The 19,292-nt window shown below is 34.1% G+C and overlaps 1 long non-coding RNA gene across 2 annotated transcripts; it reads right to left on the bottom strand.

Moving 5' to 3' along the window:
* Positions 1-4,176: 4,176 nt before the first annotated feature.
* On the bottom strand, positions 4,177-17,337 carry LOC143071025 (uncharacterized). Of its 2 annotated transcripts, none has more exons than XR_012976768.1 (4): positions 17,229-17,337; positions 9,835-9,956; positions 7,914-8,020; positions 4,177-5,399 (listed from the first exon to the last, which is right to left on the bottom strand). It is a non-coding gene; the product is annotated as an uncharacterized LOC143071025 (long non-coding RNA). The 2 variants fall into 2 exon arrangements; XR_012976769.1 differs by having other exon boundaries at positions 9,835-9,953; positions 17,229-17,336.
* Positions 17,338-19,292: the final 1,955 nt, after the last annotated feature.

Below are 19,292 nucleotides of genomic sequence, written 5' to 3'. Positions count from 1 at the left end.
ATCGTAATATTAATAATATATATAAGAACAAACCAGTGTATTCTCTACGACTATTAGGCAGATGATTTGGCCCTGTTAAAGATGCTTTAACAGGGCCAAATCATCAAACAGATCAAGGGACAAGAAAAAGTACCAACATCTAAAATCAACAACAAAAACAGCATGCAAAAAGGCCTACAACGATTATCTAACCAACATAATCTCACCAGACTGCACTTCAAATCCAAAACGCTTCTGGAGTTTTATAAACAGTAAAAACAAGGACAGCAGTGGAGTGGCACCACTTAAAGCAACAGATGGCCTTACATACTCAGAACCAACGGCAAAAGCGAACATCTTGAACAACCAATTTTCATCGGTATTTAACTCCAACGAACCAGAAGACAACATCAAACCAATGGGTAAACAGACGTTCCCGAATATGTTTAACATTAACATCACAGAACCAGGTGTATTAAAACTACTTCAAGGCCTTAAAATCCACAAAGCTACTGGACCAGATGGATTGTCAGCTAGACTGTTGAAGTTCATAGGCTCTGAAATAGCACCAGTCTTCACAGTCTTTTTCCAGGCATCTATAAACCAAGGAGCAATCCCAAAGGAATGGAAGAAGGCAGACGTAGTTCCTATATTTAAGAAAGGTGCTAAGAACCGCCCTGAAAACTACAGACCTGTCTCGCTCACATCCATCACCTGTAAAATGCTGGAGCATATAATCACGAGCAGCATTATGAAACACCTAGAGAAACACACCATACTAACAGACGCACAGCATGGCTTCTGTAAACACAGATCCTGTGAATCTCAACTCATAATCACTATCCAGGATCTAGCCAAAACAGTCGATAACACCGGACAAACAGATGTCATCCTCCTGGACTTCTCCAAGGCTTTCGACAAGGTTCCACATAAGCGACTTGTGCATAAACTACATCACTACGGAATACGGGGCAGTCTCCATAGCTGGATTGAAGACTTTCTAAACGAAAGAACACAACATGTCGTTCTCGAAAACGGTAAATCCAATACTGCACCTGTCCAATCAGGAGTTCCTCAGGGCAGTGTCCTCGGGCCCATCCTTTTTCTACTTTATATAAACGACCTTCCAGATAACACAGTCAACAAATCATCAGTCAGACTCTTTGTCGATGACTGCGTCTTGTACAGGGAAATAAAAAACGCCAAAGATGCAGAACTACTACAAGAAGATCTGGAAACCCTACAAGAATGGGAGAACGATTGGCTCATGGAATTTCATCCCAAAAAGTGCCAAGTCATCCACATTACCAACAAGAGGAAACCAATTAGACAGCCATATATCATCCATGGTCATGTCTTAGAGGAAGTAGAATGTGCAAAATATTTGGGGGCCAACATCCATCACAAACTAAACTGGACTACTCACATAGACCAAGTAGTAAGAAAAGCCAACAACCCCGGGGCTTTTCTACAGAGAAATATATCCCAATGCCCACGAAAGACCAAGGAACTCTGCTACAAGACCCTTGTGAGACCACAGATGGAGTATGCAAGCATCATTTGGGATCCACACACAGCAAACAATATCCACAACCTGGAAATGGTACAACGTAGGGCAGCAAGATTTGTTACAGGTGACTACCACCGAACCACTAGTGTAACAAACCTATTACACCAGCTGCAATGGCCAACCCTACAAGAGCGTAGAGCTACGAACAAAGTTATAATGATGTACCGCATAGTTAACCACCTGGTTGCAATACCAACATCTTGCTTAATTCCAACAGCAGCAACATTAAGAGGACACAACCAACGATTCCTTGTTCCATTCGCAAGAACGCAGCTATACCAGTACTCGTTCTTCCCAGACGCCATCAGATTATGGAACAGTCTGCCACCAACTACTGTAGCCTGCAACTCAATTGACACATTCAAGTGTGAGTTGCAGAAGACCAAGATGTATTAAGGACTGTGCGAAATTTTTAACTGTACATACTATTTTTTTAACTGCACTGTAAATATTGGTTTGTCTGCACCACACATCAGTTCGATAATACACCAGATGGTGGTATGAACTGTATATGGAAGAAGAAGAAGAAGAACCATTTGATTTTCTGGGGGGGCTATGGTTTTTTTTTGGAAAAAAAAGTTTGTTTCCAGTTTTTGGAGAAAAAAATAATCTGTTTTGAATTCTGAAAAAAAATATTGTTTGTTACACCCTCAGCTGCCACTATATGTAATGCTAAAATTGAAAGAAAAAAATTGTTTTCGACTTGTCGCGAAAAAAAAAGTTTGTACAGAAAAAAAAAACATAGCCCCCCCTGAAAATCAAATGGTTGCTGCCTTATTATATAAGTATAATAGTCCAAGGTATACTGATTTCTTGCACTACAATATAACAGTTATTACGGTGAGGTTGAATTTCCTGTCATTTATTCATCATCCAAGCACGAACTTGTATCAGAAAAAAATATCTCTGTAAATTAACCCCAGTTTCAGGTACAGAGATGTGATCTGTTTCTGTGACATGTGCTTTTGACCATCCACAAGAACCTGCGGTCATCCGATGTTCAGTACTTCAGTACTTTGATTTTTACTTGTATAAGTAAAATAGTCATCCTATCTTCTTTTCTTGAATTCTTAAGATTTCTTTGAATTTTTAAATTGTCTGCCCTTTCCCAATGTCTTTACTTATCATTTTTAAAGTGTAATTTTATGAACAATGAAAATCCCATTTGTTTGTAACATGTATCTTCAGAACACTGCTCATTTACAAGCCCCCCAAGGAGCAATTTTTGAAGGCATTGTGCAAATACTTAAGATCTTTGCGCAATCAGTTTCTTTGTTGAATTAATGAGATGAAACATTGGACTCTAATCTGCAGCTGCTAATAAAAAATTATAAGCTAACCTGGGAAAAATCATTAAAGGCATGATTTTACATCTCAAAACTTGAGAATTTTTGTGGGATTGTAAGAAAAATTTACTTATACAAGTGACTTTTGAGAAAATTAAGGGGAGATTATTTAAACATTACAATTAACTTTATATAAAATATATGTGTGTATTTTTTTTTTTACTTCTTCAAGTAAATAAAAATTACATGTACAAGTGGTACCCCTGACTGTTTGTATGCTTTAAAAGTTAGTATGACTCATTTCTTTAAAATATCAAAAATATTATTCCATATATTAGCTTTTGTTTCATGGTAAAAAGATAAAAGAATGAGTGCCTCTTCCTCGTGAATTAAAAGGCTTTAAGCTGTATTATAAACTTTAAAAGTATTATCTAAAAGTTATATTCATTTCATCTAAAAGGTCCTTTGTGTTTATTATTCTGTTATGTAATTCAAGTATTACTTAAAATTCTGTTAGCTGTATACAAATTTAAAATATTTTCAATATAAGATCGCACACTTTAATAAAATGTCACCACTAGCATGACTAGTATGTACATATATGGTAAAACAGGTTCATTATTTTTACTCTGTAAAATTGACTAGTTAATATATAAGAATTTTGTGACAACGATTTTGTTTCTTCTTTTATGGAAGCAGTTAGTCTTTCCTTTTAAAAGTCATTATTATTATAATTATTATCTGCATACTATCTTGATCTATCTTATTAAGGTTCATCATAACAAATGGACAAATATGGTCGTATTTTCACCTCAAAAACTACTCTGTGTACAGACTTACTAGGGGGCTAGGATGAAATTTGAAAAAAAAAGACAGGAGTTTTGAGTAAAAAAAAAAAAGGCAGGATGAGACACTTGCAAAAAAAAAAAAGTCAGGACGACAATTAAGTCAGGATAAACTATAAAAAAAAGGCAGGACCGAACAGAGTGAAAAATAAAAAGGCAGGACAGAGATTACAGCTAAAAAAAAGTGCAGGACAAAATTTTTCATCCTAACCCCCCATAAAAATCAAATGGTAGCTCCCTTAGACGAGTTGTATATATAGTTGTCTGATAATGATGCATTGGCTATCATTCCACATCTGCTTATCTTTATAATAATTGTACATGTCTTATCTATAATCAGCTTTTAATACAAAGACATGTTTTGCCTATTTCTTATTTTGATAATGCAAATAATACAATTAAAATAGAAATGCATTAAATGCATGTAAAATATATTCAAAGGCAATGATCCATGACTGATTGTACAGGGCTGAACAATCCCTATGCCCCCCCCCCCCTTTTTGGGAAAAAATTTGGTTGCTTATATAGGGAATCACTGAAGTGTGACTGGAGCGGGCCCCCTCTTAGGTCAGTCAGTGGGCCCCCACTTATGAAAATTTCTGGATCCGCCACTGCTAATTCAAGTGAACTAGTTAAAAGTTCAAAGTCAATAGATCATGCATATGACCAAGGGGGGTAAGGACCAAATATCCTCTATGGAACTGAGATGTACTTATGCTTCTTCACCTGCATGGTAATCATCATTGACTTACGACAATTGGTTTCCCCATAGTAAAATAATCAAAAGCTTTTTGAAATTTAAAGTAACATAAGTTTCCAAGTAAAAAGAGAATAATTGAGGGGGCAGGGCCAAATATCCTCAATAGAAATTGAAAGTGACAAAGTTTATACAACTGCACACCAAATATCATTGACCGTTCACTAGTGGTTCCTCAATAACTGTCCTAATCAAAAGCTCGTACATGTAAACTAAGTTTCAAAGTCAATAGACCATGACAAAGGGGGTGGGGCTAAATATTCTGGTAATGAGATATACCTATGCTAACACAACTGCTTACCAAATTACATTGACCTCCCATAAACTAGACCTAATCACACAATCACAAACTACATTTTTGTAATACATTGTTGATGGTGACAAAACAACACAACTATATATATGCCTCTCTTTTTGACTCTGTCATCTTTGGCAAGACAAAAATTCCAACAAATTTAATGCAATTATTTTGTCCATCTTTTTTTAATATTTCTATATTCTTAATTTCTTAAATAAATCAATGCTGCATTTACACATAATTCAATATCAATTCTTAACGTTTAACAGATTTAATGTCTACTTCAATACGCGTCAAAATCATTTCACTGTCCGAATGAGCTTAATTTTTAACTCAATTAATAATATTCATTTGTCGAAACTACTGACAAGTTTATAAATAATTCCTGTCAGAAAGCTGAATCAAAACTTGTTGTACTAGTCGACATGATTAGACCAGACATAACAATCTTCAAAATTGATCATATATGTAGATGTACATGTAGATATATGTAAATATCTTCATAACACAATACATGTAGTAGTCTAGAGTTTCATTGTTGTTGTGGAACTATAAGGGTGAATAGACAATCCAATTGCTACAGAGAATCATGTATTGTACATATACATGTACATGTATGCCTTTCCTCATCTTGTATGAGCCATTGCCAAAGATTGGAATCAAGCTGAAATAAAAACAAATACAAATAGGTATAATATTCATTATTGCTTTAAAATGTTTACATATACAACATACCTGCCAACTGTCACTATTTGCGGGGGATTTCCCCCATGGAGGCTCCCAAATTGAAATTTTGAAAGAGCAATTTTGTCCTCAATTTAAACAAAACAATTAATTTTACAATGACTTAAGGCTTAAAAAAGTATGAAAAACAACATTAAAAGGTATTTGCAGGCCCCCCTAGAAGGTTTTTTAGGACTCTGACAGCCATCTTGCAAGCAAAACCCCCATTGGGATTTTGAAAAATTGGCAGGTATGATACAATGTAGCAAAAAAGGCTTCATGTTACGTCCACTTGTCCATCTGATGAGTTGAGCCTTTTTCAACTGATTTTTATAGTTCGTTCTTATGTTGTACTGTTATACCACTGTCCCAGGTTAGGGGGAGGGTTGGGATCCCGCTAACATGTTTGATCCCGCCACATTATTTATGTATGTGCCTGTCCCAAGTCAGGAGCCTGTAATTCAGTGGTTGTTGTTTGTTTACGTGTTGCATATTTGTTTTTCGTTCATTTTTGATATAAATAAGGCTGTTAGTTTTCTCGTTTGAATTGTTTTACATTGTCTTATTGGGGCCTTTTATAGCTGACTATGCGGTATGGGCTTTGCTCATTGTTGAAGGCCATACAGTGACCTATAGTTGTTTTAATAATGTCTGTGTCATTTTGGTCTCTTGTGGACAGTTGTCTCATTGGCAATCATACCACATCTTCTTTTTTATATTTTCATGTCTAAAATATTTATGTATTAGTTTTGTCCATGTTCATTGAGGCCCATATAATTACATTTGTAATGCTTAAATTCTCTAGGGTCACAAGTCAGGATCGTCTGGCCTTTGTTAGTCTTGTATGATTTTCAATTATAAATTCTTGTGTATAATTCTAACTTAAGTTTAGTATGACTATGAAGTCCATAATCACTGAACTAGTAACTTTTGTTTAGGGATCAATTGAAGCAAGCCTCCATGTATGAGAGTTTCTCGCTGCATTGAAGACCATTTGGTGGCCTTCAGCTGTTCTCAGCTCTTTGGTCGGGTTGTTGTCTTTTTAGCACATTCCCCATTTTCATTCCAATTTTATTTGAAATTGTTAGTGAAATATCTTGATCATGGATACGCTGTCATCCATTGCCATTGTTATAATAAAATAATATATCTGTTCTATAAATAATTGATATAGGAATTAAAAAAAAACTGTTTGTAACTTGTTTGAAAACGTAACTTCGTAAGGCACAACATTACCTTCTATAGGGCATCTTTTCGTACCATGCAAGGTTTTTTTAACAGTAATTTCATATAAAAGTGGTTTACCAGTATCAAGTTGCTGAAGGAAACGCAAAGTTATGATTCTTGAAAACTTCAGGAGTGTTTAAATATGAAAAAATCACAAAAAAAACATTGCAAAAAGATGTTTTTTTATTTCCGTAAAATGAAAAGTGCTTGTAAATCCAAATCAATTACGGCTTGGGACGCGTCACAAATTTTGTACTTAATATTTTACAATTATATGCGACTTTTGAAGTGAAATAATGCTGTCCTTTAGCAAATTATTGATAAAGTAGTAATCTTAATATTGTTTGAAGCGCCTTTATCTATGTCAAAGCACATGTAGCAGTCTGTAACACCAAAGCCTTAACTAAAACATGATAAAGGAAACCATCTTGAAATGACCTTGACATCGACAAAATCTATAAATACGTATTCAAATGAGGTCCCGATTGAATAAATTCAAGACTTATACAGAGAGGAAGTAAGACAATGCTTTTAAATATTTACCTTCATTAGGATGGAATCCACCAAATTCAACAGCGTCACTAATTAAAAATAGCGGCAAAATAATATCCATGCACCATTTGGCAAATTTTAATGCCTTCATTACAAACATTTTCGGCGATGAAATTATTCTAACAATAGTTCACTTACATCTTCATCAAAAGCACAGACGATAAAAAGCTATGCTTAACTTTTAATTAGCACTTTTTCAAATGGGGAACATCAATTGTTTTGGGTAAATAGACGATCATTTAAGGTAATCTTCCTTATATTTATTGTTTTTCATAACAAAAAGTGTGAAAAAATGTCTAATTAGTTATAAAGAATCTACCAGACCTGCCAGATCAGAGCAATGGCACTTTTTCAACTGCCTAAAAATTTATATCTGTACTACTATCTCTCTCTGTTTATGAGAATTTTTTATGAGAGTTCTGTTTGGTACCTTTCTTTCAAATGAAAGATGCAAATTTTAACCAAATTTTCAATATAAAAGTAAAGATTTTCACAAACTTTTTCCTTAATCACTTACATTCACGGATTAAAAATATATTCTACATATAAAAAAGACCAAATTTAGAAAGGGAAATAATTCAGGTTTTCTAACTGGAACTGTGCCTTAAAATAGACAAAGAAAAACTGTAAAAACTAGTAAAAGCGATACAACACAAACAGTTTATAAAAGACTTACCAGAAAAATGACTTCTCTTGTGCAAAACATTCCATATAAGGATACCGATACTCAATCTGTGAATGACACCAAACCTGCTGTTCTGTTGCGACCAAGGGAGGCTGCTCCTAAAATTACAAAAACAAAGAAATCAGCAAAGAAAAATCAAAGGTAGGTTAAATGATAATTAAAATAATAACATAAAATATCAAAATACCAGTTAATATGAACATAGGTATCAATTAACTCTATTTTAAATCATTTTTCTAAAAGCGGATTGATAATGCCTATCAGTTCATTAAATGTACAAATTTCTCTTGAAATAATCCTATGTTGTTGGTGTACCTTCTTGAATTAATAAAATATATGCTTAACTTAAAGAAAATAATGACACTTTAACTTGCTAAGCTTCATAATACCAAGAAATTTCATTTTATATTTGTGCCAAAAAAAAATTGTGACCAAAGGGAGGTAATTCACAAATATTTTGAAGTACATTTAGAAACTTCTGTTACAGGTAGAAACACACTCTCTTATGGCATTTTTTTCTATTAAATTTTAGGTCTGACGATTCATCTAATAGAACAGAACTGAATGCAATAATGTGGAACTCTGTATTTAGAGAACACCAAAGACTTCATCCCAACTGTAATGGATTTTTACAGTGAAATATGGAACAAGAAGAAAAGTTTGGATTTGTTAATCATGAAGAGGCAATGTGTGACAAATGCAATTATCAATGGAGAAAGTTCAAACTGTATGAAGAAGAGCAAACCAATAAACCAGGACAGAAGGCAGCCAAGATAAATATATCAGCTCAAGTACCAGTAAGTCAAACACCACTTGGATATACTGGTTTGAGGAAAATAGTACTTGGCTGTAACATGCCAGCTCCATCCGCTTCAGGACTTCAAAGGAGGGCAAATAAAGTGCTACCTGAAATAGTAAATATAAATAAGGAAGACATGAAAGCACGACGCAAACAGCTGATTGCAATTAATACACTCAGAGGAAGAAAAGATCCTGGTTCTGTAAGTCTTCAGGCTGACAGTGCATACAACAATGGGATATATTCCGGCATTGGAAAAACCCCATTCCAGCCTGCTACACAAGTGGTGTACTCTGTTGCAAAAGCTGAAACAGAAGATAATAGTATTATAAGAGTGGTTTGCAAAAATAAACTTTGCTCAGTTCATCCAATCAAGTCCGGTGAAAAGTGTACATCTGCATGCAGTTCAAAAACTTTTATGAAAAGCATAGGAGATGAGTACACATGGGCAAAAGACGCTCTTCAAGATCTTGCAAGTGCTGGTATTGAGGCTAAACATTTAACAACAGATCCAGACAGCTCTCCTTATACATGTTATAGAGCTGCAGATGACCTGTATCTTGAAAATACAACATCAACAGAACCAGAACATTTTCTAGATACCAGACACTTTTCAAATAATCACAGAAAAAACATCAAGAATAATACAGAATTGGGAGAAATAATGCCCAGTAGAACTAAAAAAGACAGTGAAAAGCTTTTGAACAATTTTGATCTGGATTTAGCTGAGAGATGTCAGTCGGAGTTTACCAAGGCCATGGAAAATATCCATGTAAAAATATGGTGGTGACTTTACCAAAGTGAAGAATAAAATCTCTTTCACCGTTGATGCCATACCTGCATGTTACACTGGCAATCATGAACTTTGTCGTAGACATTACTTTGTTTTCAAGGATGGAAAACAATTCTGGTTGTTCAACAGAGCTTTCTTACCAAATAGTTTCAAAATCAGAAAATTGGACGAGAACTTGAATGCCATAAGAAAGTGTGTGTTACATTGTATATTGTCTCAGTCAGAGCTAGTGCTTTAAAAAAGACAAAATTGATCCTAAATACTCAAAAAGTTGAGGGATTTAACAGATCACTGCATAGATCACTACCAAAAAATGTTACCTACACAAAAAACTTTGAAGGTTGTGTCCCTTCAGCTATTCATAGTGTAAATCTTGGTCCTGGCGAGTCTCTCCTAGTGATCTGTAAGCAACTTGGAGTAGAAATCAGTCCTGGGTCTGCTGCTGAAAAAGAACTTAAAGCTATACAAAAAACAGACAGAATGCAGAAAGCTTATAAAAAATCAATGAAATATTAAAAGGAGAGGTCTGATACTAGGAAACATTTGTATAAAAAATATGAAAAACATCAGAAGGAAAGGTGTTCCCTGAAAAACAAGCTTATGCGGCCAGTAAAACGTACCAAAACACAAGCCGAGGACAATACCTATGCCAAAAAACCACGAGTTGCAGTGACAAAAAAGTGTTAATTTGTAAATACAGCATACTTTCATATAAGACAGTGTGGTTCATGACATTTTGCACATAAATTTTGCCCTTTACAATGAATAAGTTCCTGATTTGTAGCATGGGACTCAAGTTTAATATGCTCTGAGTTGATACAGGTCTTATTATGGCACAAGTGACTATATTCTATGCGATTGTTGTTTTCATCAAGTCTTGGCATATCATTGTGGCTTATTCTTTCCTTAATCATATATGCTAGTCTATGTGCTCTTTCTTTTTTTGCACCCTCCCTTGGCCAGTTTACATTCATGACACTGTATCCTAATTTATCAACATAGCCGTCCCATGCTACACAACCATGAATATTGCCCAATTTTTTTGTTCTTCATTGTTCTTAAGAAATCTCCCTTCTATCTAAATCTTTATAAACATGATAAAAGTCCTCCATGATGCTGACACAATCAGAAAAACGTTTTTAAAAAAGTCTGATTCAGCAACTTGCTTTTCTAAAATGAAAGTGAAAGTAAATTTCATCCCAATATAGAATGTAAAAAACAATTGATTTTTCCATTGCCGACAATAGTAATGTTTCTTGCTGTACTGATTTTATTGAGTTGAATTTTATTATAAAACCTTTTTTAAAATAAAGAATATTTATTGTGTTAACATATTTCATAAAAAAAAATGATATGATTGCGTTGCTTTTCTAGGTGTTATTTACAGATCTATGTCAAGGGTGACCGTCAATCTCGCACAAAAATAACAGTAAAATTTAGGCATTCAACAACAGGAAGAAAAAAAACTTCTCAATTATTTCTGAAGGAGGAATCAAATTTTATTTTGTCATTGCTATAAACCAAGAATCAATAAGGTTTCAGGAAAAAAAAAATTATTTGTGGCATACTCCACCCAATCAAAATCTGCCATGTTTTTGTTTCTGAATACTATGTTATGCTCATTTTCAACTGGTTCCAAAAGAGCTAATGGCAGATTATAACCTATAGAATCAAAACTAGAGGCTCTTGAAGAACCTGTGTCGCTCACCTTGGTCTATGTGCATATTAAACAAAGGAAACAGATCATCAGATGGATTCATGACAAAATTGTGTTTTGTTGATGGTGATGTGTTTGTAGATCATACTTTACTGATCATTCTTGCAACTTACAATTTTCTCTATCTGTAATGAACTTGGCCCTTAAGTTACAGAGGAAAACATTTTGTAAAAACTTACCAAAAATTACCAAATTAATGAAAATTGTTAAAAATTGACTATAAAGGGCAATAACTCCTTAAGGGGTCAACTGGCCATTTTGGTCATGTCGACTTATTTGTAGATCCTAATTTGCTGAACATTATTGCTGTTTACACTTTATCTCTATCTATAATAGTATTCAAGATAACAACCAAAAACGGCTAAATTTCTTTAAAAATTACCAATTGGAGGGCAGCAACCCATCAACCAGTTATCCAATTCATCTGAAAATTTCAAGGCAGATAGATATTTACTAGAGAAACAAGTTAATCCCTTGTAAGAAATGCTTTGGTTTCAGAGTTATAAGCCAAAATCTACATATTACCCCTATGTTCTATTTTTAGCCATGGCGTACATTTTGGTTGGTTGGCCAGGTCACCGCACACATTTTTTAAACTAGATACCATTATAATGATGTTGGCTAAGTTTGGTTAAATTTGGTACAGTAGTTTCAGAGGAGAAGATTTTTGTACAAGATTACAAAAATTTACCAAAAATTGGTAAAAAATTACTATTAAGGACAATAACTCCTTAAAGGGTCAACTGACCATTTTGATCATGTTAACTTATTTGTAGATCTTACTTTGCTGAACATTATTGCTGTTTACAGTTTATCTCTATCTATAATAATTTTCAAGATAATAACCAAAAACGGACAAAATTTTCTTAAAATTACCAATTCAACCCAACAACATGAACAACCCATTGTCAGATTCATCTGAAAATTTCAGGGCAAATTGAAATTGACTTATTAAACAATTTACCTCCATGTCAGATTTGCTCTAAATGCTTTGGTTTCAGAGTTATAAGCCAAAACATACATTTTACCCCTATGTTCTATTTTTAGCCATGGCCCCCATCTTGGTTGGTTTGGAGGGTCACTGGACACAATTTTTAAACTAGATACCCAAATGATGATAATGGGGCTAAGTTTGGTTAAATTTGGCCTAGTAGTTGCACAGGAGAAGATTTTTGTAAAAGTTTACGTCGACGGACAACAACAGACAATGACGGACGCCAAGTGATGAGAAAACCTCACTTGGCCCTTTTGGCCAGGTGAGCTAAAAAGGGCCCAGAATCTAGCAAATTTTAGGCCAAATAAATATTTGTTATATCTTGTAATGGAAAAGTTGTAGAAAAAAGGTGTTGATCACTTACAAGGGAAGAAAAAAGAAAAGTTCAACAGGTACCCCAAATGACGGCAGAGGAAATGTGAAGCTGAGAGTTGATTTTTAAATGCCAAATAAAACTTATTTATTTTCTTATTAAATATACAAAAGTAATAAGTCTGTGTGTTTTATAAGTAGACTAGTGGATAGGACTTTCACATAAAACAATAACAGGAACTACAGGAAACTAGAGGCTCTAAAGAGCCTGTGTCGCTCACCTTGGTCTATGTGAATATTAAACAAATTAAAGGAAGCAGATGGATTCATGACAAAATTGTGTTTTGGGGATGGTGATGTGTTTGTACATCTTACTTTACTAAACAGTCTTGCTGCTTACAATTATCTCTATCTATAATGAACTTGGCCCAGGAGTTTCAGTGGAAAATGTTAATAGAAATTTACAGGACAATAACTCCTTAGGGGGTCAATTGACCATTTTGGTCATGTAGACTTATTTTTAGATCTTTTATCCCATGTCAGATTGGCTCTAAATGCTTTGTTTTTTGAGTTATAAGCCAAAAACTGCATTTTACCCCTATGTTCTATTTTTAGCCGTGGCGGCCATCTTGATTTGATGACCGGGTCACCAGACACATATTTTAAACTAAATTCCCCAAAGCTGATTATGGCCAAGTTTAGTTAATTTGGCCCAGTAGTTTCAGAGGAGAAGATTTTTGTAAAAGTTAACGACGATTGACGACAGACGACGGACGCAAAGTGATGGGAAAAGCTCACTTGGCCCTTTGGGCCAGGTGAGCTAAAAATGACAATTTTCTTAATTTGAAGTATTTAAAAAAGTTTAATCTGAAAAATACCAAAATGTTTATGTTAGTTGAAATCAAACATATTTTGATTTTGGACCAATCAAACTTCAATATGGACCTATTTGAAAACAGGTATCAGGTGAACCTAAACATTTCTATTTAGCAGCAGTCTCTTACTACATATCTCCTTAATTTTACATGATAGTCCTACAAAAATATTGAAAATGAGTACATTTAATTTTTTTCTAGGTTCTGTCATGTGAAAGCGGTACCTTCTTGGTCACTATTTATGTGTTGCATCTAAATAAGAATTGTAACACTTTATAGTGACTGAACAGGTTAAACAAATGCTTCTCAAGAAACATAAAAAGAAGACAACTTGAAACAGCACAAGCCATGCCAGTATATGTATGAATAAAAACTCAGATCAGAATAGATTCAGAATAGCATGGACAATATGTTAGTTATAATAAAAAAAAATATGTCCTGGTGAATATATACATGATATAGTCACAAACATAGTGAGGAAAATGAATATCAATAACTCTGCAAATAATGCAATTTTATCAAGTGTTTTGTACATTTTCTGTTAAAATTTTCACACAATCAGTGAAACATTCAAAAAGGCTTAAATATTTTTTTATTACTGAAAGTCTAAAACAATGACACATGTTCTATTTACCAAATAACTCATGTCATGCATGTGTTTCTGTGAGGAAAAAAAATCATGTGCAATTTTGGGAATTAAAGGGAAAGAAGATCCTTTTGCGGCACACTGGCTCATGTCAATTGTGAAAATACTTACCAAATATATTTTCTGTATCATGATACTGACAACGACATTATCAAGTACACATCGTAGAAAAAAATGCACAAATTACAGATTAAATAAAGAAAAAAACCCTTGTTTGTGTGCATCTTCTGCCAAGTCAATATTTTAAGCATCTATATACTAGATGAATAATAATCAATGTAAATATGGTACATTTTTGAAGAAAAAACCCAAATTTTGTAAAAAAAACACCCCCAAAAATGTTGTACCATAACCCCAAAATTAATTCTAATCTTCCATTTTGTGTATTAAACCTTAATTCTAGTACAATTTCATAGAGATCCTTTCACTTATACTAAATTCCATTCTAAATTTTACTTATACTAAAGTTATTGTCTGGAAACCAAATGTGTCTTCTTGAAAACAACAACCACATATGATTAAGCATTACTCGAAAGCAAATTTTTGACATGCTTGTATTTCCCATTTCCATTATCAATCATTGTGCTGTCATATAAAACTTGAAAAGTAAGCTAACACAAAAAATATATGCAAGAAATTACATAAAACTTACTCTGAATTAGTACACGAAATTAATGTAGAACCCACAAACTGAAGATGATCAGGAATATGAACATGATGAATGGTTTTTTGTTCGAGTCAGATTTTTTTCACCGAAGCTGTTCAGCGCTATCAATAAGAATTATTTAGTCAAGATTTAACACTAGTATTAAGGTTCATCGTAACAAATTGGCAAATACGGCCATATTTTCACCTAAAAAACTACTGTGTACAGACTTTCTTACCTGTGCGGTTTGGGTAGTTTTAAATATTTTTAGTTTATATATAAAAAGTTGAATTTATTTTGCATATCTGAAATATAAAAATCATTTTGGTGAAGATCTGGATTCAAAATATTTTTTTTTGTCCTCTGCTTGAACCTATTTTTTCCCCATCCTCATCGATTTGGGAATTGAATATATATATAATTTAAAAAAAAAAAAAATACCATACCCCGTCCTGCCTTTTGAAGTTCAATGATCGTTCCCTAAACATTTTCCATCTGAACTTATTATTTTATTTTAGACAAAAACTATATATATATCATATGTTATGTAGCCTAAGGCTAGGGCTAGGACATTCGACCTGACATGCATGAAATATTTGCCACTGGATGTTAAGTAACCAACAACCAATCAATATAGGACATTGTCTTGGTATAAAGCTGGCATTTAAGGTAGCGCCTTCCTCATATTATAGTATATAATTAACAAATGATTAAAAAAGTTTATTTTTTTTATTTTGATTGATGTCAGTCTCTTGCTTCTGGAAGGCTATATCGTTGATTCTACATCTACATCTACATGGTGAATCCGTAAAGAGTCGGTTGACTCATCACACGAATGTATTAAAATTAAAGTTGTGTCATCCAAAATGTGCTCTTTTAAAATCATATGTACAGGTGCCAATGCAGATAAAAACATGTGTGTGCTGATTTACGGATATCTGTGTGCTATGAGGTTGGTTTTGAATGCCTCATAGTCATCAATGTCCAATAAGCTAGGCGGTAGTTCATTCCAGTTTGTGATGGTTCTTACGAAGAAGCTATATTTTCTTTGTTCAGAACTTGATCCTAATCTGACAAATCGTCGTTGATGGAACTGACGTGTCATTCTTGCTGGTGTCATCAAGTATTCTGGAATCGGAATAGCAATAAGTTGGGCTTAAATTAAAATATTGTTTGTTTGCAGTTTACCGACCGACCCTTGAAAATCCTCCCGACTGTGAAAATTTTATTGGTAATGATGTGTGATGATATTGACGATGATGCAGCGGATATTCATAACTGACACGATAACCATTCTGTCTCAAACAAATCGGGTACAGAATCTGTAGAGCCTGACTTTATGGAACCAATTTCAGTGGTTAAATAATTCGACAGCAGCACTCCTACGTGACTTAAATCTTCATGGATATCTGTAAACACGCCTGTACGGAGAAATGGGCTCATTTGAAATGAATAATGGATATAGATCATGCCAAATCAATAAGAAGCAACCCTAACTACACAAAGATGTAGAGAAAATGAATGGGTTAGCTTGAAAAATAAATATACTCTCTAGATATATTAAATCTATCTTCGATTGCAATGCGTATGCTCCTTTAGGATAAGGGGGGCTGCCCCACTCATTGCAATTATTCTCTTTCTTACAATATTAAATATACCCAAACTGTGTGGCCTGTGTGAATTCAAGGTTCATGTGGACCCTATGGCTAAAATGGCCGTATTTTCACCTCAAATTTTTCTCTGAGTACAGGCAAACCTGTGCATCTGGAAAAGTTTTAAGGCATGGCATGCCCTAGATAAATAGAATTCAAATGAATTGTATGATTTAGAAAATTCTTAACTTAACTGGATTTTGCAGTACACTTTTTTTCGTCTCTGCAGAAGATGATAAAATTAACAAACAGTTGAGTTTACCTTGATATGGTCCACTCAGGTACACAGTTTAAATAACCAATTATTGTCAGGTATCTATTGTCCATGTAATGTCCATATCAATAGAAATGCTCACATTAATTTTTACCTGTGGGGAAGTTCTCAAACCTGTTTCCCAACTTAGTTTATTTTGGCATCTTCTGAAGGAATGAAAAAAAGTGCACGGCAAAATCCTGGTAAGTTTTTGTTTTTCTAAAACATGAAACATACTTAAAATTCATTTATCTAGGGCATGCTATGCCTGAAATTTGTTACAGATGCGCAGGTTTGTCTGTACTCAGAGTAAATTTTGAGGTGAAAATACGGCCATTTTAGCCATAGGGTCCACATGAACCTTAAAACATGTGACTCATTCAAGAGAAGGCGTCCCAGAAAAAAAATAAAATAGCCTTGCCAGACGTCATAATTATTTGGACTATGTTAATACCTATGTCGTTGATAAAACGGCCCAAGCACTGTGTCTGTGGTACGTCAACCGGATTCTCTCTTGAATGCCTCCTTGAATGAGTCACAATTTCAACAGACTCAGGGCGAATGGACCCAAACTTGTCTATATAAGTCGTTCATCTATAAAAATAAGGACCCTACTCACCGATGAAAAGTTAATCAAAACCATACAGATCTCCAATAAAATTGCAAAATCAAAAGCTCAAACGCACCAAACGAGTCACCGTCGAGTGTGGTAACCAGATGATTTTTCACCTGACAGATCTTCGTGGGAAAATGCCCTGAACGAAACGTTTATAGTACAAACAAGTACCTTTTCTAACTTTTAAAAGCAATAAGCAACACTATCCATAAATGAAACTTATCATCGATTAAGGACAGTCATTACATAGAAAGGCTTTGAAAAAGCAAATTTCAGAATATATATAATGAATTTGAATAGAACAAAACATCCTTGAATATATTCATTAAGAAGGCCGAGAAAAGTGATCCGTTTAATAGTACGTTTTGGTGATATTTTGCTTCAAATGTTTTTTTGGGTAGGACTGATATATTATAAAGGGTTCGGATCGTTTACTTTCTGCCTCAACATCACTTTTATGTAGAGTACACCAAAATACCGAAAAGACTATGAACAGACAAAACCATACGTTAAAAACTTTTTTTTGCTAATTCCAAGGATTTGTATAGTAAGATATACAAATCCTTGCTAAGGGAGCTACCATTTGATTTTTATGGGGGGGCTAGGATGAAAAATTTTGTCCTGCCTTTTTTTTTAGCTGTAATCTCTGTCCTGCCTTTTTATTTTTCACTCTGTTCGGTCCTGGCTTTTTTTTTTTTTTTAGTTTATCCTGACTTTTTTTACCTAAATTGTCGTCCTGACTTTTTTTTTTGCAAGTGTCTCATCCTGCCTTTTTTTTTTACTCAAAACTCCTGTCCTGCCTATTTTTTCAAATTTCTGTTAATAATTATAGGTCAAAGTACGACCTTCAAGACGGAGCCTTGTCTCACCCCGATCAACAATCTCAGCTTGTCTAGTTTGCATAAGAATTGCTTCCAGGTTCAAGCAATACTGATGCTTCTTAAAGTAAGGAAATCGAAGGAAAACGGGTCATTTTTAGCCATTTTACTGAAAGAAAAAAATCGACGGGGGGCTGTGCCCCCCTCCAACCCCCTCTCAAAGTGGCCTCAATCGACGGCCCCAAACCCCTGCCTCCTCTGAATTCGACACGGCGACATATAAAAAATCGAGGAGCAAGTGATGAGAACTTATTTTAATTAATAAGATTGCGTTTTATCATCATGCTCATACATGTCATAGGCAATTAGAATGCATTCCCTATTTACCTCGTGTTTTTTTTTTATTAATGAAACCTTTTGTATCTTAAACTTAAAATTTATGCCTCTTAAAAAATGGTTTTATTTTAGATCATTTAATCTCTCAATGCGTCTCGTGGAAGGCTTACGCTTATTCGGATGATCGGTAGTAAGGAACATCAATTAATGTCTTTTACCAGTTGACCATTTCGCAATGCCTCATTAATTATTTTTAGATTAATTTAATGAATTTTTGAAAGACTGAGGATACATGTGTCCATGTTTTTGAATCATTATTATTCTTTAAAAATTATACATATGGGAATCTATTTCTTTTTTTCTTCTATATAGATTATCAACTATATCTTTCAAGTTTTAGATATCTTAAATGCTCGGTATGGAGGTGCTCTCATAGTAATTGCAGGAAGCTAATACCATGAATACAGAATGTACATGCAGATAAGAAGAATAAATGTTCCGAGTAAACAATATTTAAGGTTCCGAATATTCCTCCATAGACCATATAGTCCCCAGGGGCTCACGCAAAAATGTTATAATAATGAGGGGGGTGGGGGGGGGGGGGCAAGGGGTTTAATCACAGTCGCCTGAAGATATCATAATTATAGCGAAAAAATGAGCTATTATTCTATATAATACTACTAAAAACATTTTATTTCCCCCATTTTTTCGCTATAATTATGATATCTTCAGGCGACTGTGGTTTAACTGTTTAGCTGTTTATGGGGCAATTCAGTTCTTTGTTATTTCTTATTCTAAACATTCTGTTAGCTGTTATTATCTTATTCCTTGTTAGCTGTTATAGAACTTTTCTTTTTTTTTTGGTAAACTGTGAGAATGTAATTGCTGAACATTAACTGTTATTGAAAATTTG

This window comes from Mytilus galloprovincialis, chromosome 1 (assembly GCF_965363235.1).
Source record: "Mytilus galloprovincialis chromosome 1, xbMytGall1.hap1.1, whole genome shotgun sequence".
Lineage (NCBI taxonomy): Eukaryota > Metazoa > Mollusca > Bivalvia > Mytilida > Mytilidae > Mytilus > Mytilus galloprovincialis.
Note: the sequence above shows the minus strand (reverse complement) of the source record. Positions and strands in the feature narration are given on the sequence as shown.